Source organism: Rhinopithecus roxellana, chromosome 7, assembly GCF_007565055.1.
Source record: "Rhinopithecus roxellana isolate Shanxi Qingling chromosome 7, ASM756505v1, whole genome shotgun sequence".
NCBI classification, from domain to species: Eukaryota; Metazoa; Chordata; class Mammalia; order Primates; family Cercopithecidae; genus Rhinopithecus; species Rhinopithecus roxellana.
The window spans coordinates 58749468-58755467 of NC_044555.1; the positions used below are offsets into that span (position 1 = coordinate 58749468).

The window sequence follows — 6000 nt, forward strand, 5'->3', positions numbered from 1 at the left end:
GTAGAGAGGAACAAAAACACAAAGAGAAACAAATAAGAAATCATATGGTCCCTGGAACAGAGAGATGAAAAAGTAGGAGCCTCAGTCCCTGTGCAGGTTCAAGAAGAAAATTGAGCTTCGCAACAATTAATACAAAAAGATCTAGTGTTTCAGTGGACTGTAAGTTCATTATGAACCAACAGTATGAGATATTGCTTAAAAATGCTTACATAATCTCAAAGTACGTTAAGAAACAGGGTGTCTTGACCTGTTTAAGTACTAGTCCCATTACACTCTGTGCTGGTTAGAACATATGTGAAATACTGAATTCAATTCTGGGTAGAATATTTAACGATTGGACAAAAGGGAGACAATATGGGTGAGAGACATGGAGATTATGTCATCTGAAGACTGGCTGGAGGAACTAGAGCTATGTAACATGAGAAAGAGGACTTAGAAGGAATATTACAATAGTTTTTGAGTTTATATAAAGTACAGTTACCTGGAACAGGGAGCACATTATTCGGAATATAACTAGGAACAATGGATATAAGTTATAGGCAAGTAGTGTTTCATTCAATAAAAGCAGCCCCCAACTTAAAAATGACTGTTAAACAGTGGGTACATAGCAACAGAAACTTTACTTTCCTTCCAGATGTCACTAATGGGAATTCCTTCCTCTCTCCTATACTGCTAAAAATCCCACCTATGAAGTCTTACCTGCCCCCACTGTAAGCGTCTTGTAATAGAATCCATAACGTCTTGATGAGTATTGGAATAACAGAAACAACTGTGGTACAATGAACACTGCATTTGAAGTTAGAAAACCTGGCTCTGCTAATTATTAGCAGTATATAAATGCCTACTAAACCATGAAGTGCTATATAAAGATAAGATCCAAGAAGAAAAAGAATGAAAAAATAAGCCAGAGAGAGAAGGGAAGAAAAAAAGATAATGCAACATAAAGGAAAGCCCCATATCAACTCTGTTCCTCTTTGTTCTCCTATTCACTCCTCACTTGGTCCCACAGCCATCATCCCAATTCTACTTCATTCCTGCTAAGAACCCTGTATTAGTTTCTTGTAGCTGCAGTAATAAAGTACCAAAAACTTGGTTGCTTAAAACAACAGAAATGTATTGCCTACCAGTTCTGAGGGTTAAAAGTCCAAAATCAAGGTGTTGGCAGGGCTATGCTCCCTCTGAAACCTGTAGGAGAGAATCTTTCCTTATCTCTTTCTAGCTTCTGATAGTTTGGTGGCAATCCTTGGTGTTCCTTGGCTTGGAGATGCAGCACTTCAATCTTTACCTCTGTAGTCACATGATGTACTCTGTATCTGTGTCTTCACACTGCATTCTCTGTTGTCTCTTCTTTTTTATTATATGGATGCCAGTCATATTGGATCAAGGGCCCACTCTACTCTAGTGTGACCTCATTTTCAATTACATCTTAATTACATCTGCAAAGATCCTATTTCTAAATAAGGTCCCAATCACAGGTACCACGGGTTAGGACTTCAACACAGCTTTCTGGAGGACACAATTCAACCCACAACAAGCCCCCATTTTAAACTGATACTACACCTGATCTTAGCCAAAAGGCTGACAAGCAATGCAGACTTCCATTTTAGAAACTCACTGTTCACCCAAACAAATCCTACTCTTCCCTTTCCAGATACTCATATTGCCCAACTTGCCTCCCTCTCTAAAACCTCTATCCCTTCTTTTTCCTTGCTCATATTGGAGGACTTTCCTTAGAGCTAAGGGCTAGAAGGGTCACCCACAACAGCTTAGAGTTCGAAAAGTCTGTTTTTACTATGTTAAGGGACTAAAGAAATGATATTTTTGTTCTAGTTGTTGGGTTTCCAAAAAAAGATATGCTATAAGGGAATTCAAATGAGAATTATAAATGCAGTTTTTTAATAGAGGAGTTATTGTAAATTGTGGGGAAGGTCTTCAAGTCCACTAAATTAAAAGTTAATAAAATGATACTGGTTGGCATAACAACGTAAATGTCATGGATAGCATTATTTATAGAAGAAAATACATCTAGCGTTCCAAACAATAAGCTTACAACAGTACTTTTAGAATATATACTTTTGTAAGTAAGGAATTGCCTTTATAAAAAAATTTGGTAACAAAATACAACAGCAATGATGAAACTGCTCCTCCTCAGCAAAAGCATCTTCAAGTAGAGGCTGAAGACAGTTTCAGGTAACTAAGGGGAAAGGCCAAGTCCATGTGTTTTGAGAAGTCTTTTAATTCTGCATTTGTATTTTGATAACGCTGAAAAATGTATAACAATATTCTGGATCATCTACATGTATGTCTTATAAATGAGCAATGGCACACAATTTAGTGCTGCACTTGCATTCCTGTCTATAAAGAAATAGGTGTCAATAAATCACCTAAAATGACAATGCTTAATGTTTACATCTTAGAAGCATCTGGCTGATCTTAGGTTGGCACATCCTAAATTCATGACAGTCATGACTCAAGCACTCTTGTACTACTGTTGTTTTTAATTCGTTATAAAGACAAAATTTGTCTTTTGCAGTAATGATTTACAATTGAAAGATATCTGCATGGAATAAGACTTCAGTTTTGGCTGGGCGCAGTGGCTCATGCCTGTAATCCCAGCACTTTGGGAGGCCGAGGCAGGTGGATCACCCAAGGTCAGGAGTTCGAGACCAGCCTGATCAACATGGAGAAACTCTGTTTCTACTAAAAATACAAAATTAGCCAGGCGTGGTGGTGCAGGCCTGTAATTCCAGCTATTTGGGAGGCTGAGGCAGGAGAATTTCTTGAACCCAGGAGATGGAGGTTGAGGTGAGCCAAGATCATGCCATTGTACTTCAGCCTGGGCAACAAGAGCAAAACTCTGCCTCAAAAAAAAAAAAAAAAAAAAAAAAACCAAAAAACTTTAATTTTAATACTTAAGCCTTTAACTGACATCCTGAAAATGACAATGTGGCAGAATAACATTACCACTTAAATTATCTCAGGCGAAGGAGAAAGTAATACTCAAAGATGTGTTTCTTGGCCGGGCACGGTGGCTCATGCCTGTAATCCCAGCACTTTGGGAGGCCGAGGTGGGTGGCGAGACCAGCCTGACCAAAAATGGTGAAACCCCATCTCTACTAAAAATACAAAAAACAATTAGCCGGGCGTGGTGGTGCGCACCTGTAATCCCAGTTATTCAGGGGGCTGAGGCAGGAGAATTGCTTGAACCTGGGAGGTGGAGGTTGCTGTGAGCCGAGATCACGTCACTGCACTCCAGTTCAGGCGACAGAGCAAGACTCCATCTCAAAAAACAAAACAAACAAACAGAAAAAGATGTGTTTCTACCAAGTAGAAACCAAATGATACCAAAACATGCTGTGTGAACAGAGGTTATACAATTGTTCAAATAAAGTAGTACAATTAACTCATTACATAGCACATGGTGATAGGCAATGTAAAATTTTTAAAAAGTATTCTGTATCCTTATTTATATTATTGCAGGAGGACCTATTATGTTAATTCTTGCAAGAGTTCATTGGCAGAATTTTTCATAGGAAATATAAAAAGGAAATTAATTTTTTTCCACCTTTATATCATGAGCAGATTATTAAACTGGCCCACTAAATTAATGGAGGGAGGTACACAAGGTGCCTGGGAAGAGATAGGAGATCATTTTAGGAGGGATGGATGGAGCAAGAGAAGGCATAGAGGTGAGAACAAGGTAAAGAAGGTACGTAAGTTAGCCCAATAAGATGAAATGGTCCACCTTTGGTGAATGAGAAGGTTGAGGAATACGGCTGATGGCCTTACATAAAGAAGGCCTTGTATAAATCATGTCATTTAAATTTGATCAAATAGGGAGTCTTTCTATTTCAGTCCAACACGTATGTACTGGCAGGTTACTATATGACAAAGTAGACACTAGAGGTATAAAGTTAAGGAAGAAGGGATTCCAATACTTGAGGGAGTCATAGAACAAAGGGGAAAGACATATAAATAAACGCATAAAGAATAATAAGTGAATAATCTCAGAATGTTCACAATTACTCAGGAAATGTCTTAATGTTTTGTGATGATCTCACCTTGGATGAAGAACAGAAATGTAGGTGTCAGCCTATGCCTTAGGAATTTCCTCAGCATACTGTTAGGATTATTTATCCTTGGAAGAGAGGTGAAAGTGTCTATTTTACCCTATTTTCCCAGTGCTCAGCACAGTGCCTACCATCTAATATTCCCTCAAATATCTGTTGAATAAATGAGTGAACATTGAGCATATTTTGGTTTTAAATATACTATAAATGGTAGATAACTTTATATTCAGAAGGACCTGGTAAGAATAATATTTTCACAACCAAACTATCTTTCTCAGTAAGATACAGCAGTTGAGCTAATAGTAATTCAATCCCCCACTCTTCTCTCTGGGTCTTATAAGGAATAAACCAACTACAGATAAACCATGAATTCTGATGCAATAACCTTGGAGGAGATAGAAGAATGAAGAATAAACACTGCTTAGATGGGGAAAAGAAGAGGTGTTTATGAAAGGTCATGTTACAGATGAAGATTATTCCTGTTGGTATTACAACTATTCTTTCTGGAGGATGCTCTGAGACCCAGTCCGATCCCTCTGACTTTCTTAGGATAGGATCCCACCCTTTCAAGTCAACCACCTGTTTTATTTCGCATTAACCAATATATAACATCATCCCGATTATTCCTGTTTTCCCCTCTAGACACAAACATGTAAGTTCCTGAGAGTAGCAACCTCTTAAGTCTTGTTTACAGCTGTATCCCCTGCACTTAAGCGTGTCAAGCATATACCAGCCGTTCAATAAATATTTGTTAAATATATGAATGGATCTGTTCTCAGCCACAGGTATTCAAAGGGAATTAATATCCCCAACATGACTGTATCCTCTGGGATCAATGGAGGGGGAATGGAGATACAGGTAGTTGAAAGCAATTAATGAGGCCGAATGAAGACAGTTGATTGCTTGTGAGAGTTATGGGAGAGGGAGATGTAAAGCATTTACCAAAGTACGCGGTCAGAATTTGATAAACATTGGCCACTAATAAAAACACCAAACAGGTCTGAAGCTGAGGAAACGGGTCGAGTCAGAAATACAGTTCCTGAACAGACGAAGAAGGGGACTGTCAATACTGAGCAGTGGAGGAAGGGCGAATAAGGGGCTAGGAACCCACGAAGGAGCATAAACAGCCAGAAGTAGAAGGTGAAGCAGAAAGTGACGTCATCGAACAAGGACGTAGAGAGTTTTTGGAGGACTCGGGCGATCTCAAGAGATTTAAATGCTACAGAAAGGTCTTGTAGAATGCAAACTGAGAGAAAGTTAACATTTTTTTCCTCCTGTAATGACAGCTTAAGTGACGCATTCTGACACTCTAACTCGAAGCCTTTCCAGTGGCATAAGACGCACCTCGCCAAAACTGGTCCTGCCCGACAACTGAAACTGTCGACACCAGAGAAGCCCAAGTCACCCTTGCACTGCCTCCTTGCTCCACCCCAGCACCTTTCCGTCGACACCTCCGCCCTCCCCCCGCAGTTCTCTCCTCGCCTCCCGCAGAGCGCGCCCCACTCCATTTACCTGTCCGGGCACCCTCTGAGGGCGCGCGGGCTCGGGACCGAGGGGCGCGGGTCAGCGCACGGTCGCCAACTGCCAGCTCCCAGAGGAGGCTGGGACCGGACGCCGGGACCGGACGCCGCTGACTTCCGCATGAAGCGCCCCGCCTATGCGTGGCCTCTTGGGAGTGGGAGCGCTCCTCCAATGGCAGCAGACGACAGGGCTAGGCCTGCTGCGTTCCCAGCCGCCCGCACTTCCCAGGAGCCCTACTGCATTCTGGGAGTAGTAGTTCCGACTGGAGTATCACACTTAGTGTCTCACGTTCGTTCGACATTTCTTGTGGTAAACAGCGTCAAGCGCCGTATAGGGATCCAGGAAAATGAGAGGATGCAGGCTAGATAAAGAATCTACCAGCAATGGTGGGCGGCATAAATGAAGAACC

General features: G+C 41.1%; 1 protein-coding gene across 1 annotated transcript in view; it reads right to left on the bottom strand.

Annotated features, from left to right (window-relative positions):
* The window catches only part of VAMP7 (vesicle associated membrane protein 7), a 52695-nt gene extending 46938 nt beyond the window's left edge, over positions 1-5757 (bottom strand). Inside the window, exon 1 of the mRNA XM_010353423.2 lies at positions 5583-5757. The gene's annotated coding sequence lies outside the window, so the exon portion shown is untranslated. The remainder of the gene's footprint in view (positions 1-5582) is intronic.
* Between the last annotated feature and the right edge of the window lie 243 nt (positions 5758-6000).